At 47.8% G+C, this 24505-nt stretch overlaps 1 long non-coding RNA gene across 2 annotated transcripts; it reads left to right on the forward strand.

The window, feature by feature from the left end:
• The first annotated feature begins 9759 nt into the window (after positions 1-9759).
• On the forward strand, positions 9760-13886 carry LOC132539028 (uncharacterized). 2 transcript variants are annotated; one of them, XR_009550337.1, is made up of 3 exons: positions 9760-9911; positions 10258-10407; positions 13474-13886. It is a non-coding gene; the product is annotated as an uncharacterized LOC132539028 (long non-coding RNA). The 2 variants fall into 2 exon arrangements; XR_009550336.1 differs by lacking the exon at positions 9760-9911 and having other exon boundaries at positions 10044-10407.
• The last annotated feature ends 10619 nt before the right edge of the window (positions 13887-24505 follow it).

Genomic DNA, 24505 nt, shown 5'->3' on the forward strand with positions numbered 1-24505 from the left:
CTCTTCAATGGCCAGGTAGCCCCCTTCATTCAGCTCCTCTGTAGAGAATCTCCTATCTGGGTTTCTGTCAGAGGAAAGTCCCAGAATGTAGCAGTCTAAATATCGAAAAGAGAGAGACTAGGCAAGAAGAAAAAAAAAAACAAAAAAAAACCACAGTTGGAAGGTTGACTCATTCTGAAACTTCAAAAGTTGCAATGTGTCACAAAATACTTACTCATCTCGAAGACTATACTCAATTTCTTCTTGGATACCCTGCAATTGTGAAACGCATTGCAAATCACTCGCGATTCTCTAAAATGGCTGTTTTGCAGGGAGCTGGGATCTCTGTGGTGTCTCCTGTGTTTGGGGTGTCTTGGTAGCCATAGCTGCAGTGGTACTGAACACGTCTGACTCAGCACCATTAAGAACAGAGGTGCTTTATCTGGGTGTGTGTGTGTGTGTGTGTGTGTGTGTGTGTGTGTGTGTGTGTGATTATTAAGGATTTCCATTTTATGCTTTTACTTTTAGTATTAAACTCAAAAGTAAACAATAGAAACTAATTCTACCATGTTATTTTAGGAACTGAGAAGTAAAGGTAGAGTAATTAATACCACATTTAAAAGTGGGCATTTGGTGTAATAGACAGGAGAGCTAGGAAATCTCCCTCTGCTTAATTTGAAAGTAAACCTTCCACTTAATAGACCTGACATCTTACTGTCTTGTCTGAGACATCCTGGTTGTCTCCTAGGCTACTGCTCTCATTTCTCTCCAGTCACTTGACTGTATTTCTGTCATCGTTTTTGAAGTATAACTGGCAAATAAAACTGTGTCTTTAGGGTTCTAGATCAGCACGGTGGGGTACAGGTACACGTTTTAAATAATCACCACTATCAGCTAATTAGCTTGTACAAATGACCTGGCCTGATTTCTCCTGTGTGTCATGAGAACACTTAAGAGCTAATAGTTTCGCAGCTCCCCATCACATGAGGCAGAACTGTTTTCTGTAAACCACAGAAGGCATTCATCTTCGAACTGAAAGTCTGTGCCTTTACTAACATCTCACCTCGGCCTCTACCCCCACCCCCACCTGACCCCAAGTCCCTGAGGACCATTCTTTCACTCCACTCTGGGCTCTCTAAGGAGTTCCACCCTTTGAGACGGAGTGTGGGAGGGCCCATTATTTGCTGTCCAGTTTCTTTCAAGAATCCTCCAGGTTCAGCCATGTTGCTGCCCGTGGCAGGATTCTGCTCTCTTTTTGTTCGTAGTCCAAGGACTATTCCATTTCATTTTTAAACTTCTTCACCCGGTTGTATTGCAGTAGCTAATTCAGGCTGCTACTGGGAATACTACTGTTGTAAGCAGGGGCGTGGGAGTGGGTAGGTACAAGCGGTGCTTGGCCCACCAAATGGCGATTTTATAGCCTTCAGGTGCATATCCAGAAGTGACGTTGCTTCATGCTGTGGTGGATATGGGTATATATACATTCGCCTCCAGGGTTATTGCTGGGGCTCGGTGCCTGCACCATGAATCCACTGCTCCTGGAGGCTTCCCCCCTTTTGTTTTCCTTTTTTTTTAATTGTTGTAGTTATTATTGTTGTTGCCATTGCTGTCGTCGTTGTTGGATAGGACAGAGAGAAATAGAGGAGGGGAAGACAGAGAGGGGGAGAGAAAGATAGACACCTGCAGACCTGCTTCACCACTTGTGAAGCGACTCCCGCATATGGGGATCCGGGGGGCTCGAACTGGGATCCTTATGCCGGTCCTTGCCTCTGCGCCATGTGCGCTTAGCCCGCTGCACTACCGCCCGGCCCCGGGGAGCATTCATTTTTTTACTTATTTATTCCTATTGGTCTATAAAAACTATAGACAGACATACTTTGGGTACTAATCTCTTATCTCAACTATAACTGGCAAAGGTTATCTGCCATCCATCAACAGCCTTTTCATTCTATTGCACTTTCCCCCCCTTTCTCTTGATGTACAGAAGTTTTTCAGCCTGATATAGTCTCCTTTGTTTATTTTTTTCTTTCACTCTATGCTTCTGAGGTCAGATCATGCTAGATTCTAAAGATTAAGAATTAAGAATAAGAGTTGACTCTTCAAAAATCAGAGAACACAATGCTTTTGTTTCCTTTTCTTTTTGGATTTAATTGTGAATGACAAGTGTGTTGGATAAGTGTGTTGGGGTACAATTCCATACAATTCCTACCACCAGAGTTCCATATCCCATCCCCCTCCATTGGAAGCTTTCCTATACTTCATCCCTCTAGGAGTATGGACCCAGGATCATTATGGGGTGCAGAAGGTGGGAGGTCTGGCTTCTGTAATTGCTTCTTTGCTGGACACCGCCTTGTCAGGTAGATCCATACCCCCAGCCTGTTTCTTTCTTTCCCTAGAGGGGCGGGGATCTGGGGAGGTGGAGTATGGGATGATCCCACTCATTAACAGAAGTTGAGAAAGAAGAACATAAATGGATATGCAAAGCAGAAAATGATTTTTCATTGATGAGAGCACAGAGAGGGGGCATCCCACAGCTCAGTGCAAATCATGCCAGGAGCACAGATTTTTTTTTACAGCATTATTTATCAATAGCCAAGAACCAGAAATAACTCAAGTGCCCACTGATGACAAATGGAGAAGGAAGTTCATTGTGTGTACACACAATGGAGTGCCACTCAGCTACAGAGTGAGGAAACATTCTGACATTTACAACACCATGCTTAACGAACTAAGCCAGACAGAGCAAGGCGAAACTCAGTATCCCTTTGTCCATATGTGCTATCCAGAGGAAGCTCACAAACAGATGCGGCAAATAAAGCCAAAGCCAACATTTTGACTCTGGTCAAGTAAAGGTTCCCAAGGAAGGGGAAGGGTGGGTCGCTTGGGACAAAGAGGAGAAAGGCAAGATGAAGGAGAGAACTGATTCATGGGAGTTGGGCAGTAGCGCGGTGGGTTAAGTGCAGGTGGCGCAAAGCACAAGGATCAGTGTAAGGATCCGGTTTGAGCCCCTGGCTCCCCACCTGTAAGGTGGGGGTGGCTTCACAGGAGATGAAGCAGGTCTGCAGGTGTCTATCTTTCTCTCCCCTTCTCTGTCTTCCCCTCTTCTCTCCATTTCTCTCTGTCCTATCCAACAAATACGACATCAATAACAACAACGATAATAACTAGAACAACAATAAAACAACAAGGGCAACAAAAGGGAAAGTAAATAAATAAAAAGAATTGATTCATGTAGTTGACATATGTAAACACACAATCTCGAATTAACAGGGCATACATCTCCTACTAGTCTTTAATTGTTTATGGCTATAGCACCTGGCTTTGTTCAGCATTCTGAGATGATCTCCGTCCCCCTAGTCCAGTGCCAATCAACTGGACTTTCCGTCATGGTAACTGAGAACACTGGCCTTTGGATCAGAAGCAGTTCCACTTAGTGATTGCTCCCCACCTCTCAGACTGCCTGCCCACTGAGATGGAAGTAGATGATCTGGGGGGTCAGGCCATGGCGCACTGAGTTGAGCACACACAGTACAAAGCTCAAGGTTCCCAGTTCGAGCCTCAGCTCCCCACCTGCAGAGGGGAGTCGCTTCACTAGCAGTGAAGCAGGTCTGCAGGTGTCGATCTTTCTCTCCTCCTCTCTGTCTTCGCCTCCTCTCCCAGTTTTTCTCTGTCCTATCCAACAACCACAATAACAACAACAATACCACCACCAACAATACCAACAACAACAACAATGGGAAAAAGGTGGCTGCCAGGAGCAGTGGATTCATAGTGCAGGCATTGAGCACCAGCAGTAACAAACAAACAAACAAACAAACAAGAAGTAGCTGATCTGTGTGGAAGGAAGCAAGCAGTAGCCGTACCTGTCACTTGCATTTTCATCTTATCTTACATTTTTGTGAAACAGGATTGTTGCAAACTGAGTGTCTTCATCAGTTCATAAAACGCCCAGTGTTGGTTAAGAGTCTCAGTTTAACAGCTGCATTCGCAGAAACTGCAAAAGATTTTGGGGGAACACGCCTCACCTGTAGAGGGTTTTCAATCATCAGTATCCAAAGACATTAATATTTTGTGGATCAGCAAGTTACAGATATTACCTGTGGAGCGTTATGTTATGTTATATTTTGAACATTATAAGAGACACACAAAACAGAACAGAAATTTAAGATATTGAGTTAGGGAGTCGGGTGGTAGCACAGCGGGTTGGGCACAAGTGGTGCAAAGTGCAGGGACCAGCAGGAGGATGCCAGTTCCAGCCCCCGGCTCCCCACCTGCAGGGGAGTCACTTCACAGGCAGTGAAGCAGGTCTGCAGGTGTCTGTCTTTCTCTCCCTCCGTCTTCCCCTCCTCTCTCCATTTCTCTCTGTCCTGTCCAACAATGACATCAATAATAACTACAATACAACAAGAGCAACAAAAGGGAATAAATAAATATTTTTAAAAAATAAAATAAAATGTTGAGTCAAGGACAGAGGAATGACTCGCCCTCATTGGGCAGCATCATAGGGGCTGTTCTGGTGCTGTTCTGAAGGCTCTCTCTCTCTCTTTCTTTCTTTCTCTCTCCCAACCTCCTCCCTCACTTGAGTGGATGGAAAAGCAGTCTTGGAGCCACGGAACTGTGTGTGAGGCCCTGACACCTCTAAAATAAAGAGATAAGTAAATAAGAAAATAGTCAAATTCTAATAGATGTCTGACTCAGGCTATTATTCCATGCATCCTTTGTGGTATTTGCACCCTGTTTTTGAGCCTCCTACTCCCCCCCAGGGCATCATGAGGTAGGTGGTCCTAGAAGGAATGAGGGTGCCATCCCTCTGTCCCCTTGTCTTATGCATGTAGATGTTTCCACATGGATAACAGGACACTGTAAATATTTACGAGTATGGTTCACTTGAATGCCTGTTGCTTTGCAAAGGATGAACTATTTCCAGAGAGAGAGCGAGAGAGAGAGAGAGAACAGCTCCAAGGAAGTGTTTGCTAGAATCCCAGAGTGGAGGAACTGGGTCCAGGCAGGACTTGTGGGAGGAGGAGGGACTAATGGCTACAGATCACCTGCCCTGTGCCCAGTTCTGGATGGCTTACAGATACCATGGAGATGATGTATGCCCTGAAAACCTTCTTCACACAACGTCAGGCACATGGCAAGGAAGCAAGCGTTGTGATAAAGTTGACCGACTTTGTGAATCTAGGATTCTGCTTGGTGAATGGCCCAAGGAAGTTCTGTACCTTCTACCTGCTTTTCAACTTCCTTCCCTTTCTCGAATGTCTGTTCTGTTCCTGAGGGGTGTGGTCAGTTTGCTCATATCAGCGATGGAGCAAGCTCCCGTGAGCAGGGCCAGGGAGCTGGCTTCACACTGTACTTCCTCGCCCTTACTGTATTCTGTCTGCTCTCACTTCTTTGCCCATCTATCCCACAGCACAGGGCTGTTTCCTGGGAGTGGAGCAGTCTAGCTGCTGTCGGGGTGGGAGGTAAGGGGACTATATAGGTGAGTCAGAGATAGATGGCAGCCAGGGCTTGCCAACTTCCACATCAAGACCAGGAAAAGTGCCTTCCAGTTACATTCTCAGATGATCGAGGCAAATTTTCTGCGAGTGTCCTAAGTTTAAAATTACTCGTGACAGATGATGGACACATATTAAAAACGCCTTACTTTAGAAGCTCAAAACACGATTATGGTAAACATGTGCTTTCTCTCTGTTTTTAGATTTTTATTTGAACGTTTTTTAGAAAAGCAGTTTGACCTGTAAAATTCTTCCAAAAGCAAAGTCAAGTCAAAAGTAGTTTTCAGTGAATTTTCCCTCTAGTATAAATGGGTGGTGATTTGAACAGCTAATGAGGAGAGAGAAGTTGATAGAAGGTTAAAGAAACTTTGAACTACTAAGCCTAAAAGTTCTACCAGATAATCAAAATCATAGGACTACATATGCCTTTTTCTTTTATTTATTTATTTATTTTAGAAAAAAAACAATATAATTCTTCCTCCTCTTCTTTTCTTAGAATTCAGGCTAAGTTTACATGGTTCTCTTTTTCAGTATCAGTATTTACAACACTGTCACTGTTGCCATAGTTATGCAGAAAGTCGGTTTCCATAGCAATGCTCTGGGTTTCCTAAACAAATAGCATCACTGCTTAATCTAGTTTCAGTGTTATTGTACTACATTATTAGATACAAGATTCAAAAAATAATTTCAGCAGAGTTCGAAAGTAGGTAGAGAGGCTGCTTTTATTGCTTGGTGCTTTCAATATTAAATTTCAATTTTTTTTTTATTAAAATACACATCCATTTGAAAAATCATGGGGATTTTGCATAGTAAACATGATTCCAATTTTATTCAGCAGTTATAAAACATTGTAATTTAATAAGCGTGTGTTCCAGTACATGAGGAAGAAGCTGGGAGAGGCTGCCCATCTCCAGATGAATATGCCTGATTTCCACTTGGCAGGGATGATTCCACACCCCCGTTCTCTCAGGTCATTTAAATCTCACCCAATGCAATGAGTTCCTAGTCCCCTTGGCATCTTCAGTCATTTGCACCCATTTTCCTCTGATCCTCAGCCCTGCGCGACCAGCTGTGAAATAGATGTAATGGGGACCTTTTTCTGTGATTGAGACAAAAATGAAAAAAAAAAAAGTAATAGATCTCTTTTACTTCTTGTCTTTAAGTGTGCTAACCATGATTCTTAATGCCTTTTTTTTTTTTTTTGAGATGCAAGTCGCTCTCAGGGCATCTTATGGGGGGAGGGGGGTTGCCTCCCCACCCCACCCTAAGGTGGCTTCATGCAGTTCTGTGAGATTGAACTGAGACATGTGATCCTATGGGATCACAGGTGCAGGACAGAGGAAATGAGTCACTTATTTAAAATAAGTGGGAGGGGCTTCACCTGCAACCCTGAGGCAAGGCCACTTCCTGTCCCTGCTTGGAAGGAAGGGCCTGCTGCACTGTGGGGTCTCAAGTGCCTCTCTGACCCACCTGGAGAAGCCTGCCTTCTCACTGCGAGTTCCTGTTGCTGGCTTCCTCTCACAACACGGGGAAAGGGGTTCTGCCTTCCAAGCTGCAGCTGACAAGGGACTGCCCTGGGGCACTGGTGCTGTGTTAGCCTGTGCGTGTGAGACCCTTACCTCTGCAGGGGGAGGGGGGAGGTGAAATGAAGTCCTGAGGATGTGGGTCCACTGCGGTCAGGGCGTGGGGACCGGCAGACCCAAGAGCTGGGGGACTCTGCCCACTCAGGCTTATTTGGGGTCCTTGTGTAGGTAGGATAAGGTGGGGGCCATCAGGTTACTCTGGATGTGGTCCCTCTGTACTGTCCACAACGGCTGGGTCTTTCCCCTGCTTCCTCCTCGCAGACATGGGACAGGGCAGGGAAGATGTGGAATTGCTTCCATGCAAATCATCACTAACCAAATGCTGTGCAGCAGATTTGAATCTCCTAGGAGCCTTAGGATCACGGGATTCAGTTGTGGGGGGGGTGGGTTCTGTATAACAGGATTAGCAATAATTATCAGAAATAGTTGGATAGAAACCAGAAAATCTGTGAATCGTCTGTGATAGAGTTTTGAAGCTCACCATAAAAAAAAAAATGACAACATAATCAATGTTTCTAAGAATGTCTCTAAGCAAGCCTGCTCCTTCTCCCTTCTGTGATATGAACAGTACAATGAGCTGGTTTTCTCAGACAAAACTGTGTTTGCTTTTCTCTTCTCTAGAACTTCAGAGTTACGGTGCCATTTTAGTAGTCATACTGTAACAGCATGACTCCTTTGCAGGGAAACCTTTTGATGACAGCATTCTCCCTTTCTGAGATCCTATTTAAAAATGATACTGTAATTGAAACATCTTAAAAAGAAAAAAAAAAGCCCAAAACACCAGGGTTTTCTATGGGATTTTGTCTCTTGGGTTTTCCTTGAGTATGATCTCAATGTCACTGTTTAAGCTTCTAAAAATATCAGAGTCTGTGGTTTCCAATTAATAGAGGCAAACCCAGAACTACTTTCCTTTTTATTAGTGTGCTGGGTAGACTAGATGAGTCTGTTTGCCTTTCTGAGAAATGACAATAAATTGTTAACAAAATCAATTCCCTTTGGGAAAGGAAGCAGCCACCTTCTAAGAGGAAAGTTTGCCATGGAAAATAGGCCAGCTGTCAAGATGAACCCAGGGGAGCATGGGAAGCTGTGGAGGGAGAGCACCTTCCTTACAAAACCAGGCAGGCCAGTGAGACTCCATTACCTGCTGGAGCACTGGCTGGCTCACAGACGGCAGTCTGTACTGCTATTACTCTGGCTGCAGTGTGTCCAGTCTCCTGTCTTTGTGAGAATCCAGCCATATTGCCATGGCAGGAACCCACCCTCCCACCCCAGCTGTGTGCTGTCCCTCAGACCTGTGTGCGTTTGTGAAAGGGGATACTGAGCTAATGAATAAAGAAGCATGAGGAAGCCTGGCCCCTCTGCTGACATCAGTGCTGACAGCATCACCTGGAGGACTGAGTGCCCTGCACTCGGCTAAGTGACAGCGAGGATGCCTGCAGAGGACCTACGTCAGGGGTGATAGTCCCTGGAAGCCACCCAGATATCCACCATCAGATGAGTGGTTAGAAATTGTGGTATATACATGATGGAGTACTACTCAGCTGTTAAAAATGATGAGGGTGTCTCCTTTGCATCCTCTTGGATGAAAGTCAAGGACACCATGTTGAATGAAATAAGACAAAAGGAGGACAGGACAAATACCAGAATGATCTCACTTCTTAGTAGGACTTTATTATTATTATTATTATTATTTTCCCTATTGCCCCAGACAGCTTGGTACTGGTGAAAGCCTCTCACCTTTCATGTCACATCTTTGTCAGCTTGTCTTGGTCAGGACAGAAAGAGAGCTGGTTGCTCTCGGGATGGGACTGCACATGATGTGACACCACTTTGAAAGCCAGAGACCTCCAGAGAGGCAGTGGGCCCAGAGTCTGCTGCAGGTCAGTGCCTGTGACTGACGGGTCCCTGGGTGTCCATTCTTTGCAGATGAGGTCATGGCTGCAGGTGGGGGGAGCCTGTGACTCCGGTGAGCCTCTGGGGAGGTGTGGCCTCGCCGGCCAGCTTCCCAACAAACCTGACCTGCAGCAGACCTGGCTCTGACATTTTCTAACTTTCCTGGGGGCTCCTGGCACTCAGGGCTCACTGGGCATTTCTCCCTTTCTCTCCTCTCCCTCACTTCAGTCTTTTTTTTTTTCCTGTTGCTAATTGTGGGAGCACAGAGGTTTCTGTCCTCTCCTTTAAGCCCCCATGTTGGGGTGACGTCACTGGGAAGTCCCAGCAGGGATGATGGCAGAGGTCAGGAGGTGCAGCTCATTTCCCTGACAGATTCCAGACACCCAGGAGGAAGAAGACCAGCTCCACAAAGGCCCTTGCTACAGAGAAACACAACTGGCCCCAGCTTTTGCTAGTTAATGTGTAATGGTCTGAGGGGTGGAACCCTGTGGCTCAGCCCCCTGCTATCAGTACATTCCAGAACCCTTACCTCACCCACACACCGCGGGGGCGTCTTCTCCCCAAGGCAACCTGGCAGGGCTGGACCTGAGGGCTAAGTAGCTGTGATCTCAGTTCAAGGCGCTGCTGACTGCCCCATCTCATCTGATTTGTCCTCTCCCACTTCTAGACTTTTCTTTAGACTCCTGCGAATTCAAGGCAGGAGGGGGTGGGGTGGGGTGGGGGAAAGTGTCCCATCTAGCAGAGGTGGGTCCTCCCCACAGAGGGGCTGTGCTGGCTGAACGCAGCCCTGCATCCAATGCCGGGAGTGGGGGTGGTCACGGTTATTGTCTAGACAGCTCTGGGTTTGTTAGCCGAAACTCCAAGGCTCCAGGTTGTCCCAACAGGAATGCATCTCCCCAAACTTTGTGAGGTGTTTGCAGTGACTCCCTGCAAACTCATCGTTCATCACCCTTGCACGGTGGGCACTGCTACCCACCAGATACTGAGGGTGCTGTCCTGAAACTTTGATTCCAGGTCACAGAGCATGGGATGGGCATGGTGTTTCCATAAACTCCCCAGCAGGTGTGGGGGTGATCAGAGAGGGAATCTAGGAAAATGTGTGCGGAGAAAGGCATGAACAAAATTTGTTTCAGGAAATGGTGTCTTGGTGATACCATTTCGTTGCCATTAGGAGGACCCAGGCCTTGCTCTTGCTGGGGTTGTAGCTGATCACAGGGATGCCAAACGAGAGGGAAAGTGTTGGTTTGCTGGTAGTGGCGATTATGTTATCTTTTACTTCACATGGCCCTGGGAATTGGACCCAGAGCTGTGGACGTGTTCGAGAGGACTGTGGACCTGCCTTCCTGGAGCAAGCTTCTCATCCTCCACTGTTGAGAGAGAGAGGGGAGATCTCGCTGAAGGTCCCCTTGTGCTTCTGGCGGTGTCAGAACTTGAACCCAGGGCCTCACTATTTGGTGAGCGATCTCTTCTTGGCCCCTGAGCCAGCTATTCTGAACCCATCAAAATGTAGATTTCTTTTTATCATGATGCAGAAAAAAAAATGTCGACAGGTCTGTATCTATTTTTAATGGAACACCTTGGTCAGCACATGCAATTTTAAATTAAAAGAGGCTGAGGAAGTGTTTCTGGCACATTTTATTCAGCTCTAGCTACCTGGCTGTTTGGGAGCTATTTGTTCAAAGTAGAGTCTCATTGGGAGTTGGGCGGTAGCGCAAGGGTTAAGCGCACGTGGTGCAAATCACAAGGGCTGGCTTAAGGATCCCGGTTAGAGCCCCGGGCTCCTCACCTGCAGGGGAGTCGCTTCACAGGTGGTGAAGCAGGTCTGCAGGTGTCTATCTTTCTCTCCCCCTCTCTGTCTTCCCTTCCTCTCTCCATTTCTCTCTGTCCTATCCAACAACACCAACACCAATCATAACTGCAACAATAAAACAACAAGGGCAACAAAAGGGAAAATAAATAAATTAATTAAAATTAAATAAAACCAGTCTCATCAAATAAATAAAAATTAGAATTTCTTGCCAAGATCAAAGCCAATCTCTATCTCTTTGCTTTGTGAAAGATTGGTGCTTATTTTGTGTGTACTGCTCCTTCTATATGTGGTCTAAGACAGTGAGTGACGGATGCTATAATACACTACAGAACCCAGCTTGGTCTTTCCATTCTTCCATCTCCAGAACTGCTCTGAAGGACCAGGCGCGACTCCCTTGACCGGCTGGTCTAGTCTGTAAAGCTCTTCTTACCTCACCGCCATAGGGCCCATCCCTTTAGCCTTTATCAAGGCTCTGAGGCTCCAGGGAGAAGCTTTAAATGTTACTCTCCCCCCCCCACCCCACCCCCGGCTTCTGAGCTTGGGAATGTTCAGAGCCAGGGAGAAAGACAGAAGGTCACTCTCAGCCAAGACCTGATGATCCAGTGGTCAGTCACCACCAGTGACCTGGCTGTGACTTTGGCTTTTACTTTACCGCAACTGCTTTATCTGCTGGCACCCAACCCCCCATGACAGCTGATGAGAGAGCTTAGCGAATTGTGACATCAGCAAGATACATCCTCAGCTTCTGTCCACTAGACCTGCCTCTGGTCTAGTCCCTTTGAGACTTCAAGCTGGCACAGGCCCAATGGCCCTGGGTATGAATCAACATCTAAAGACAGGGTGGTTTTCTCTGCACCTCTAGATTTCTATCTGCTCCCCCAAATGATAGAAATCTAGCAAAATGAGGCCCAAGTTTCCCCGAAGCAACTACTGTCCCCAAGCTGTGCACCCACTGTCTTATTTTGGGAGAGCTCTTACTCATTTCCCAGGTCCCACCTCCCTTCAGCTACAGTTGCTAAGGTCAATGGTCCTTACCAAGCATTTGAGTGCTTTCTATCTGTCTTTCCACTAGCCATCATTCCTTGAGTTGACTCCTGGGTCCAGTATGCATTGGTCTACAGCCTCAGATCGACATAACATTGTGCTCCCCCCATCCCCACCCTCCACCTCCAGCTTTGAGAGCTTGGCTGGGGATAAACCAAGGGAATGACTTAATCAGTGGTGTTGATTTCTCTTCTCTTGGTCATGCCACAGTGCCCTCAATTCTGTCCTCTCTCTCTTCCTTCCTAGGAGTCAGCTGCCATGGCTGACTGAGCTTTCAGTCCTGACAGAACTTGTCATAGGTGACGCTCCCTCACTCCCTTCCTTACACATGGCATTTACATGGATGCCACACCTCACAGCAGACTTTCCAAATGTCTGGCCACCCGTTACATCTCATGACAATGCTCTAAGAGATTCAACCTGAGGTTTTTTTTTTTTTTTGGGGGGGGGTTCCTGGTACTTGTCCAAGGTAGCAGGTAGTGGGTGGCAGGGCCACCACCAGCTGGGTTCCTGCTCCAAGTCCCCCCCACCCCACCCCGGGCCCACAAGAACAGACCGCCTCCTCTGGTGCTGAAATGGCATGATGCCATTGCCAAGTCAAACAAACAAGTAGATCCGATCCTGCCTTCTAGAATATCCCGGCGGGGATAGTTTTAAAAGCAAAGTCCGTGAGTATTTAGTAGTAGGGAAAAGAATGAATGACTCTAGTGAGTGGTTTCTGGGTTTGCAGACGATTATGATTTCTCAAAGGACCAGCTGGGTTTTAACAGAATTCATAATGCATTCGTTCCGCCGTCTCTGCCAGTTGGCCTGTGTGCTTCGCGGCAAACTCTCTTGCAGGTTGGGAAGGGGTGAGAGGGTGTCTAATGATCTTCTCCTTGTTATGTGGTTGCTAACAGGTGGTGCAGATCCGTGAGTCACCTCACCATCCTTAAGCCACTTTGAAATGTGGAGAGTCGCTGCTGGAGCCCTGAAACCTTGCATTTGTCTAACCCCTCTGGCTACCCATGTCCTCACACAGCCTGCCATTTTGCTCTCACGGCCAGTCTCCTTCCTGCTGAACCCCAAAGCTCCGTCTTGGACCCTTGGAAACAGCAGCTTCCTTCCCCTGGGGCCCCTCATTCCAGGCCAGCAACACCCCTGCTCCAGAGCAGGTATAAAATGTGTAGACCCTTCATCACCTCTGTGGCCTTCTGTCTTGCGGGTGGCCCATTTTGGGGGTGCCTCAGTGTCTCCTGCCTCAACAACTTCCCCTGAAGCCCATGGGCTCTCTCTGTGTCTCTGTCTCCCAACTCAGGCCATCTCCCTTCTTCGTGATGTTTACAAGCGCCTTTTGGCCTACTAGCTGGTGTTGTCACTTCTGTGAACACACCCCCAGGGGGTGTGTTCCCTGCCTTCTGGGGGGGGTAAACTTATCCCCCTTGGAGGAATCCTCTTACACCCCACAAGAAAGAGTGGGCTTGGAAATCCCACAGAATGGAATCCATATATATGCGCGGATAAGTTCCAGATGATCAAAAGCTACATTTGATGAGATTTACTCACAAGAAGAGGAAGAGCTGTTATTCCTTTCCAACTTGTCACTTAACTTCATTTCTGGCTTTGAACAGAATCTCAGAAACAGGGTCACTTAACCAACCAACGCTTGTTGCCTTTTTCTTTTCAGAAAACTCAATTTAGACCAAACGGTCACCCGAAATAAGAGAACAACCTGTCCACTGGAGCTTCCCGTCTGCTTCTGATCTCGGTGTTTCAGAGAACCCTCCTGCTGCAGCAATCCTTTCTTGGCCTGAAGACCCTGGGGCTTCACGCCAGCTGATGGCTCATGCAGCACTGGAAACTGTCTTCTGGCTCCTCCCTGGCTTCTCATCAGGGCCTGACAGTCCCTGAAAACTCAGACATGGAGATGCTGTTGCTGCGATCACGGGGCTGACTGTGTAGGGCAGAGTTTGCTGCTAAGTGAGAAGGCTGGTATTCAGATTAAATGGCAAACTCGCTGTCTCTGACATTTTATAACCATGGAGCATTGGGCAAAAATAGCATTTCAGCCTTAAAACAAACAAACAAAACAAAGGCGGGGGGAACACCACCAAACTGGTCTGTTGATTTTTGTTCACTATTGAAACTGCACCGGAGATTATCAGCTAGGACAGAAAATTCCAAAAGGGAAATACATTTCAGTTGCACCATTTGTTACTGCAGCCTGGGAGTTTGAAGATGAGTGAAACTGAAATCTAATGGTTGTGAAGGCTGGCTGGGGACCTTAGTGTCAGAGTCTCAGGGGATAGGGCTTCCTTGGGGCTTTCTCCATCCTGGCCCTTCCTCACCCCTCTCATCTCTTCCCTTCCTGTCACGTCCTCTCCCCTCCCCCATTCTATCTCACATTCCCCTCTGGAAAATTCTAACAATGGGAAAGAATAAAGGACACAGCCAAGGCTGGGCTCAGAGGGCCTGGACTATCTCTTCTCTGCTCCCCGGAGTAGCTTCCCGGTCTCCTACTGCAGAAGAGCCTGGAGGAGTCCCAGACTTCCAGCCAGCAGTGACCAAAATCACTGGGCAGGGGAGACAGATCAGAGTTAGACACAGGACTTGCACGCTGAGGCCACAGGGACCTTGGGTTAATTCCTGCAGCCACCATATATGCCAGAGTTGAGTGGTGGGGCATAGGTTGGTCTCTCTCTCCCTCCCTCCCTCTATTTCTCTTTCATAAAAATAAAAGCCACCTCAGTGCCCAACAGACAAAACAAGCATGGTCCCCTGGTTACAGAACCAACATACATCTCTGTGGGCAGTGGCTGTGGGGTGAGAGCCGGTGGTCTGAGAGGTGGGAGAAAGCTCCAGAGAGGTGCTTGAGGACCAGGCTGTTCAGGGGTCAGTGCAGAGCTGGCCACTGCAGGGTAGGATGGTGGTGAGAACTGAAAGGAGCCTCCCCTCAGGGGGCCCCTGGGTTTGGGTGGGAAGGAGGATGGGGGGTCACCCCTGAGTACAGCCCAGATAGAATGTGACTGTGAATTTGAACCCCTTGCTTTTTTTTAGAAAGGGTAAGTTGCGTGGTCCGGAAGGTGGCACAATGACTAAGGCACTGGACTCTCAAGCATGAGGTCCTGAGTTTGGTCCCCGGCAGCACATGTACCAGAGTGATGGCTGGTTCTTTCTCTTCTATCTTTCTCATGAATAAATAAATAAATTCTTTAAAAAAAAGGGTAAGTTGGGGTTACAGTACTTCTCACTGACGAGAGAAAGCATGGGTGTTCCTGGTGGTGCAGCAGTTGCAAACACTGAAGAAACTTCAGTAGATGTTGTCTTAGAAAGTCTTTTACGGGGGTTGGGCGGTGGCGCAGTGGGTTAAGCGCATGTGGCGCAAAGCGCAGGGACCGGAGTAAGGATCCCGGTTCGAGCCCCTGGCTCCCCACCTGAGAGAGTCGCTTCACAGGCGGTGAAGCAGGTCTGCAGGTGTCTATCTTTCTCTCCCCTTCTCTGTCTTCCCCTCCTCTCTCCATTTCTCTCTGTCCTATCCAACAACGAATTGTGTCAACAAAGGCAATAATAATAACCACAACGAAGCTACAACAAGGGCAACAAAAGGTGAAAGAAAAAATGGCCTCTAGGAGCGGTGGATTCATGGTGCAGGCACTGAGCCCAGCAATAACCCTGGAGGAGGAAAAAAGAAAAGAAAAGAAAAGAAAGTCTTTTACAAGTAACCAGCTGGACAGCCCCTGTCACTGGGTGTCACTATGCATATGTGGGGCCCTGGAGGTGGCCAGTCTGGACACAGCTGTTTCTAGCCCCACCCCCTGACCTTGGCGTCTCTGTTATGCTCCCCGCGGGTTACTCTGTACATCAGTAGCCATCACTTGCGCATGTTCTCTCTGCGCTGAGAGAGCGCATCGGGGAGCCACACACCCATCAGCTCACCTCATGTTCACCTACAAGCATCTGAGACAAACAGCCCATTTCCCATTTTCCATTTCCTTTGTTTTTGGGCTACTGGAAGCCACCACCTTGGGAAGTTATGACAAATGGTCCCATCACACTGACACTGCCATCTTATGAGGAAGCTCAATGGAGAGCATTGAGAGGCGACACAGACAGGGTATATGAAGTGGACAAAGGGGCTGGGGTGGGGAGACAGACAGACAAGCAGACAGGCAGACAAGCAGGCAGATAGGCAGACAGGCAAGCAGACAGACAGACGCAGAGAGGCGTTAGGCCAGCACCAGATGCTCACCAGCTATTCCAGCTGCACCTGACTGTCCTGAGAGGAGCCTTGAACAACAACCAAGTCACACAACCAAGTCTTTCCCAAGCTCCTTAGCCCCCACCCCCCACCCCCAGAGGAAGTGAGCCAAGATCCATGGCTACTTGCAGTGCCTTAGCGATTTGCCACTAATCACCGTGATGATTAACCACACAGAAGTGACCAGGACCCAAGCTGATATACTGAGACCTGGAGCCTGGCTGTGGCTCCCCCCGCCCCCCACCAACTGAGCGTTGGAACCTTGTCTTCCCATGTGTCTGATTTTCTTGTTTGTTGGCAGATCACAGCATCCTCTGTTCCGTGTCCTCACAAGATGTCACAGTTCACTTCAAGAGACAAAGGACACTTCCAAGAAAAGCAAACAGTGTTGGGGGTGATCCAGTGTCTTAAAACTTTCTGCAGGTGATGGAACAGCTACACAGAAGTTAGGTGGGGGGTTCCCAGAAGACAGACAGAGGCAGGTAAAGGTTGGGGCATGAAACGAGGAGGGAGTATTCTGCACAAGCCCCCCTAACTCCATTTCATGGCTGAAGCTCCCTGTGGCTGCCTGCTGAGGTGACTGTCAGCAGCTCTGAGAGGTGGGGGCGTTCATCCAGCCAGCCTGTCTGGCCCTCAGCGCTGCTGTGTGGCCTCCTAGCATGTGACAGTAGGCAAATTGCCCAGTGATCTGTCCAGTAATAAATGCCAACTGCTGAAGCTGTGGCTCCTTCCCTGAGGTTCCAGCTGCCACTCTTTCTCTCCTCATGCACAGCACTCTCTCCTCTTGAAGGGAATTTACTTCCTGAAGGAGTTCCTGGGATCTCCTTCCCAGGGGCTCCCATTCTGAGGTGTGGTGGTCCACAGCTGACTTCCCTGCTGTTCTAGGAAGAGAGTGTGCCCTGCACTTGTGTCCACTGCCCAAGCCTGAGAGAGGAGGCTTAGAGAGGGAGGTTGGTAGATAGGTGGATGGATGGATTTGCTTGCATTTGCATGAGACCTCAGAGTCTGCATCTGGAAAGTGTAGAGAGGCCAGATCTTCTAAAGAAGGTTCTTGACCATGCAGAGGAGGCAGCTGGCTTCATTCCCAGAGGTCTGTAGATTTGGTGGTACACAACGTCTGGAGTTCTTGTAAGAAGACGTTGTGGATGGATGCGGCCTCTCCACAGATGGGTGAAGATCCCCCTTCTTCATCTCCAGGCAGCAAGATCCAAAAAATGCGATTTAGATTCTCCTGTGTTGGGTGAAAGACAACCTACTCTAAGGTAGATTTTTCCATGAAGTTAAAGCAACTGTGGCCTTTCTGGTGAATTCTCTGGGTCTTACTTGTAAATGGTTTTTAAAAGGCAGGCAACTACACTGGCAGGAACACTGTTTATTTTCTCTCCAACATCTTACCAGGCAGCCCTTCCGGGTCAGCAGGGGTCAAAGACCACAGAGATTTCGGAGATCTGACCAAGGGGAAGTTATGTGGGGGAATATGTCATTTTAATAGCAATTTGGAAAGCCCTCCTGGGCTGTTTCAACACTGTGAGAAGTCCCAAATTTCTGACTCGATGACTCGAAAGGGTAAGGCCCAAGAGGAAGAGTTCAGATAAAAACCCAGTGGATTCTGAAACAGAAACGATCAGTCTAGCAGTGACGTCAGAGATGGAGCTCTCATGCTGACAAGTTTCATAAAAGTTCAACTCAAATTGAAAGCAATCATTCACCCAAAGAGATAAGTTTCTAATATAAGCAGTAAGTAGTTATTTAGATTGAGTTAGTCAGAAAAACACCATACTCTAAACTCTTGTAGTCTATTGGTGAAAGAAGTTGATTGATGTTTGCTCAAATTCGCTAAGAAATCTAAAAAGAAAAGCACCCAGATTAACAACAAGGAGTTAAAATGAAGCTAAAATGAACCTTCCCAAGGTGTGACTAATACAAATTATCATGAGCTTTGTCGACATGTGCTGGAGGAGAGACAGGACTTCCTACTATCTCTAGAAAAACTATACTACAAAGGTCACTGGCCTAATGAGGCAACAGATAAGTAAACACATGTGGGCAAGTGACAGTGAATTTATCCAATGCCATGGATTCTTCTGGAATTCCTAATGGTTGTGGTATTTGTCAGCTTCATGTCATTTTTAATTTGTTTTGATTTCTCTTTCCCAGTACATATTGACTTCTATTACTGTAGTTGGCATTCCCGTTCATGAAATAGAACCCGTAGCCTCATCCAGGTCAGGTCCCACAAGTCCCAGATTCCCTCCTCGTGTAACTGTTTCACCTTATGCCTTATCACAAGCTCTGATGTCTGTGTTTTCAGCACAGTGTCTAATTGCTGTGAGCTTGAAAGACTTCGCATTCTCACACAGTCACTAGTTAATTGATTGTTAATTTTAATTTGAATCTGCCTGAAAGATCTTTCATCTCTCATCTAAAGGATATTTCTCTTTCTTCAGCCTGGACTACATTTTTCAGAAGACAGCGGTGATCAAGAAGAAAAGAAGCAAATGTAACATATGGAAATTGGGCTGGCAGGTGTTTGAAATGATGCATATATCATAGGAACCGGGACACTGACTCTTCTGACCGGCTAAGGGCACCCACAAAGGGATTCGGGCCTGTGACTATGCTGTTTGCTCCACCCACCTGCCCACTTAGCTGCCACCATTTTGTACAGTTGACTCATGAGTTTGGATCTTAGGGACTTAAAAGATTTTTTAGAAAGAGCAACTTTTTTCTTAACAAGGGATATATAATTTATACTCTAGTGAAAAAAAAAAAGAAGTGACGATACTTAAAAGCATTTGTAGGAAGTCAGCTCATGACAGGATTGGGGTTCAAGTTCCTAAGAAAATGGAGGATATGACATGGCATCTCAGTTCTCACTTTAGAGGGGAGCCAACCAACCTCTCCTGGGTGTTTTATACTATGTCAACAGTTGAGCGACATTGTCTTGGAAGAGAACTGTTTTCAGTGTTCTCTGCTCAAGCATTTACTCTTTATTAAAAGAGGGAGAAAGGGTCTTGGTCATGATCTTTTCTCATCATCCTCAATTTCCCTGGTCATATCTACAGTAGCCACACATTGCCCATCCCCTTTGACACTGCTTTCTTCCTCTCTCTTCCAGGACAGCTCTACCCTTTCATTCTTCCTCCACTTGTCACTCTCCTCAAGGTCCCAAATACCAAGGGCCCTTCAGTCTTTGTCACCATCCCAGTCTGCCCCAAACTCTTTATGTGCATATCCACACACCTACCGGATGTCCCCACCCTACTTGGCTTCCTACTTCAACTTCCTGTAGAAACCAGACTCCCATTTTCTTTTCACCTGACTGTTCTCCCCAGGCATGTGCTCACTGGGTCAGAGGCTCCCTTATTTCAAGGGCTTCAAAGGGTTGGACCTCCCCTTTATTCCTCAGTTTCTTTCTCAGCCATATACAGTCCCCAGCTCCCCAGAAAACCTGGTCAATTTGACATTTAAATCACACCCCGCGTCTCATCACCACCCTGCCTTTACCTGGTCTCAGCAGCGTCATCCTCACCTGTGTAGTTGGGCTGATCTACCCATCAGCTGCTGCCTTTCTGACCTGTCTGGTTTACCCTTTGCTGTGGAACAAATCTATCTTCCAAAGCGTCTGGCTTGGAGTTGCCAACATTACCTTCTCTGAGGGTCTGTGGGACAGGAATCTAGGTCCCTCTAACCTGAGTGCCTGTGAGGGCTCCTAGCAACGATGTGTTTGCCAGCGAGACAGACAGCACAGGATTCCTCTCTCAAGAGACATGGGAGTTGACTGTAAATGCACTCATACATTGAAAATCACTCCAACTACTGCAGTGAAGAGAAAGAAGAGCTGTCTTTCCCTCCTGCTTTGTGACTCTGGTCAACATGCAGTGTGTATGTTTCATAGTCACTGTAGGTTTCTAGACGGTAGCCATCAGTTTCGCAGCCAGCCAGTGTGGTGGAAGCTTGTCGGGCCGCTGAGGATGCTGGATTCAGGCATGCTGCTACAAAGTGGTGCCTGTGGCCCTCACAGCGTTTTGGCTACTCTTGAGTAGAGTAGGCATCAAAATCTGGCTGAAACTAATCCTATAGGATTTATGCTGGTTTGGGACTGGGGAAATAGCTCCAATTATAGTGCATCAGACTTGCATGTCTGAAGTTCTACGGCCCCCAGGTTTAATCTCAGGAAGCACCATATGACAGAACTGAGCCATGCTCTCTCTCTCTCTTAGATTTTTTTATTTTTTAAAAAAGGGAAATGAATTTTCCGAATTGATACCCTTTCAGAATTTACAGCAATCCACAATGGTTTTTAGTTTCAATACTTTGGCTCATTTTTGTTTGTTGGTTTGTTTTTTGGTTTTTGTCTCTCACTGGAGATGGTGTTAAGCTCTCCCCCAACCCCCAGGCTATGCTGAGAGCACTGGGGCTCTTTCTGCCCAGGTCTGGGTGATCTGTCTCTGGATTGTCTTATAGCACAGGTCTCTCCCACAAAAGTTCTCGGGAGATTTGCCACACTGTTCAGGCTGTGTTTTCTGAAGGCAGGGCTGGCAGGGGTCATTAGTGGAGAGAAGGAAGACAGCCACAGTTCTTTCTAAATATCCTCCTCACAGAAAGTCCCTTCTCTGTCCAGGTCCCTTGATTCCTCTTTGCTTTCTTCTGTTTCACAGCAAAACAGAAGTAGAAAGAATCACTTCACCCATGGTGAGGTCATGCTGCTCCCAGCACTGCTGTCATCACAACACCCTGGTCACTAGTTCAATGGAACGTGCACAAAGAACCCATCAACCAAACCTGCGTTTGTTTGCTTAATTAATAGCATTCACTTGGGAACCGATTCCTGGCACACTGGAGATGCAGGGCAATATCTGGATATCTTTTAAGGCAGATAAACCTGCCTTCAGTACTTCTACTTGGTCTAAAAGAGCTTTGTGAAAAGAGGCAATTAACATATCAATCACATGAATGTAGCCTCCTTACACAAAGGTCAAACACATCAGCTGTCTTGTGACTCCATTCCATTGCTCAAAAGGGTACTAAGTTCCTCTTCGGAAGATCAGCTTGGCTTGAGACTGGAGTCTGATGTATCTCTATATGGAAGTGTTAACGTTAATTTTTCACATGTTCAGAACTAATTTCCATTAATTATGGCATGTTTGTAATTACAATCTCCTTGGGATGATTCTCCAGTGAGTTCTCTTTTATCTTGGACTCCCTGTCTGTAATAGAATTGAATTGGGAAGATGGAATCTCGGCACTTCCACAACTGGAAGAATTTCTCCGGTCTGAACGTTTTTCTCATGTATGTTTTAAATAGTAGAAACGTGATGTGTTATATTGAGATTTTATCCAGCATGGTCCTTACTTGGTCACCTGGCACATGGGCACACATGGAGTTACTGGGCTAGTTTGGAGTGCTGATATCCAAATAGTGAGCAGAAAGGTAAAAAACAAACAAACAAACAAACAAACAAAACCCTCCAGTATTCCCCAGGGTTAGGAACAGAAGCCCATGTTGGCTGGGAAAGCCCTGGCGGTTTAAGTCCCAAGAAGAGTCCTGGACAGGTCACCTTCTCTGGGGCTTTTCCTGCCTTTAGTCAAAGGCTGGGAGACACCCTCTAGTGACACTGGGTCTGGGCATCTTCCAGGATGCCCCACAAGCTGCTCCCAACCTTGGGCAGCCGGGGTTCATGTCCATCTGACCCAAAGGCCTAGGAAAGCCTCCCCTTGGTCTCTCTGCAGTTTCTCTCTCCTGGTTCATCTTGAAAGTCAGGCGTGGGAATGGAGAGGGGGTAGTGCATGTGGCTGCATCTGCATGTCCAGATCCAAGCCCAGCTCCCCACCGGGAGGGCCCACTCCTCTATCTTAGGAGAGCAGTAGCATCCAGCCCCTTCCCTTTGCTTGTCTGTGGAGGACCAGCCAGGTGGAACATGAGCAGGGAAGGGAGGGAGCAGGTTTCCAGGAATGGACTATGGGCTCTTGTTCTCCCAGCCAGCTGTGGGAACCACTGGGAACTCAGGGAGATAAGATAGTCAGTTCTCACATGCCAGCAAGGCTGGGCCACCTCCCTGCGCTGAGAGGACAGAGGAGGACACTTTCAATAGCTCCTGCCACATCTGCCAGGCTGGTACAGCTGCTCCTGAGCCCAGTCCCAGGGCAGGGCTGTGAGCTGGTTCCCCTGGGTGAAGGGTTTTCAGTCCATGCTGGTGCATTTGAAGGACAGTTTCTCTGCTCTGATGTTTTATGAGAGCGAGAGACCAGGGAACTGCTCATGTCTGCACCTGTGATGCTGGGACTGAACCTGGGGCCTCAGGCACATTTGGCTGTGGGGATAAGTGGCATTTTAAGCTCTTTTAGGTGCAAAAAGGTGCAAACCTATTTCATTGGTTTGGGCCAGAATGCTTCCTGAACCTGTCAGAGACATATCCCCTATAAGTCCTTTAATGATTCCTTTTTAAAATGGTTTTATTGGGGGGGGGGAGGAATAATGACTTATAAGACGGTTGTCACATGGGTGCAATTCCTCATCTTTCTGTGATGTCTGCACAACATTCCCACCACCAACCCCGGCCCTCCCTCGGCGTAGTGCATTGGGTCCCCAATGTCACTGCCCACCCCACCCAGACCTTGGCCTTGCTGAAACAGTTTATGACTAGGCTTAGTTTCACCCCGTTTTTCCTTTCTTTCCTAGTTTCTTAATTTCTATCTGTGAGCGAGATCATCTGATATTTACCCTTCTGCCTCTAACTAACCTCACTTCACAGGATTCCTTCAAATTTCATCCAAGGTAAGACAAAAGAGAGAACGGAGTTGCAAGTGCTGGGAAATTTCCAACAAGTTGGGGCCTCCTCTCTCCACCTTTCTGCCTTCACTTCTCTGCTCTGGAGACTAGGACTGGAGACTGCACAGCTCACAGGACATCCTCCCAGGTGGACGAAAGTGGACTGGGGGAGTGTGCTGGGACTGCACTGTGTGACCTTAGTGGCCTCTTCCCGCTGAGGGGCTGAGAGGCTTTGGGCCTGTGGTGCAGCTCAGCCTAGCTCACAGGAACTGCGGAATGACACACAAGGTTCCATCTGGAGAGAGGCCATGTGCCTGTCACAGGCCCCTGAATGCTCAGCAAACGTGGTGACTCTTGTTAGGCCAAGGAGAAGGTTCAGAGGGCTAGGAGGAGGTGTTCAGAAGGGGTGGGGGCCCTTAGTACTCAAAACTGTCAATGGGGAGGGGGTAGGCAGTGGCATACCAGGTTAAGTGCACACAACACAGAGCACAAGGACCCAGGTTTAAGGTCCTGGTCCCCACCTACAGGGAGAAGCTTCACGAGTGGTAAAGCAGGGCTGCAGGTGTCTCTCTCCCTCCCTGTGTCCCCTGTATTCTCAGTTTCTCTCTGTCTTTATCTAATAAATAAATAATAAACAATTAAAAAAAAATCTGTCAGTGATGGTGCAGACAAGAGCCAGAGCATGAAAGAGAGGCCGCAGGGCCATCAGCTAGCTCCCTTCTTTATTGTTTTCCCAAACGGCCTTTATGCTATTGGCTGACCGCAGGTGCATGACATCACTGACATGAGGGGCTGCGCCTTGTGGGCAGCAGGTGCAAAGGGTGCCGTGTGCAAAACATGGGACTTTGAGCCAAAGCTAAATATGGGCTTCCAGTCAGGTCATAGCCCTGTGCGGACAGGCATATTCTGGGGTCCTCATCCTAACTGTACTATTCCGTCAAAACCTCACCAAGCACATTCTTCCCATCGTTGGCACCTGCTGTGACACTTCCTGGAAAGCACTGCTGGGGAGACTCAGGGGTTGGTCGCTGGAACCCAATGAGTGTCATGTGTCCCCTCCCCACAACCAGCACACAGGAACGAGTGGCAACCCCAAGGAGGCCTGCGCTGTGGGTGGGGGCATGTCCTGGAGCTGCGTGAGTGCAGCGAGCTGGGTGGGGGGCCCCCAGGACCCCTCTGCTGGGCCACCTTGCCGGGGCAAGTGCTCCAGGGTGAACTCAGGTGCCTGTCTCACTGGCAAATGCCAGGGATCCCTGCGGCTTTCCTGTGACACTTGTGAGATGGGGCACTGCTCTCTCTCTCCTTTATTTGACAGGTTCTAAATACTCCAAGTGGCTTAACCTCAACAACAACAACAACAACAACAAAGTACATATATTTAAAGGAGTTGAGGGAGGGAGTCCTTTCTTCTGTTTTCATGCCCAGGCCTGAAACTGAGCTGAGCATCCAGTCTGCAGGAAACAGGCAGGATGCTCACATGCCTCAGACCCAGCCTACCTTTGCACAGTCCTGGTGACTTCACAGACTAAGCCCCCCACACACAGACTGACCCTTTGGAAGCCACCACTTCCCTGGACCATGTACACCGGCTTCATGAGTGCAGCAAGAGAAAATCCTGGCCACCTGGCCACATCCAGTGTCCTTTTTGCCCATCCTGTGGGATTTCCAGAACTCTCTGTGTTTCATGCT

This window comes from Erinaceus europaeus, chromosome 6 (assembly GCF_950295315.1).
Source record: "Erinaceus europaeus chromosome 6, mEriEur2.1, whole genome shotgun sequence".
NCBI lineage: Eukaryota > Metazoa > Chordata > Mammalia > Eulipotyphla > Erinaceidae > Erinaceus > Erinaceus europaeus.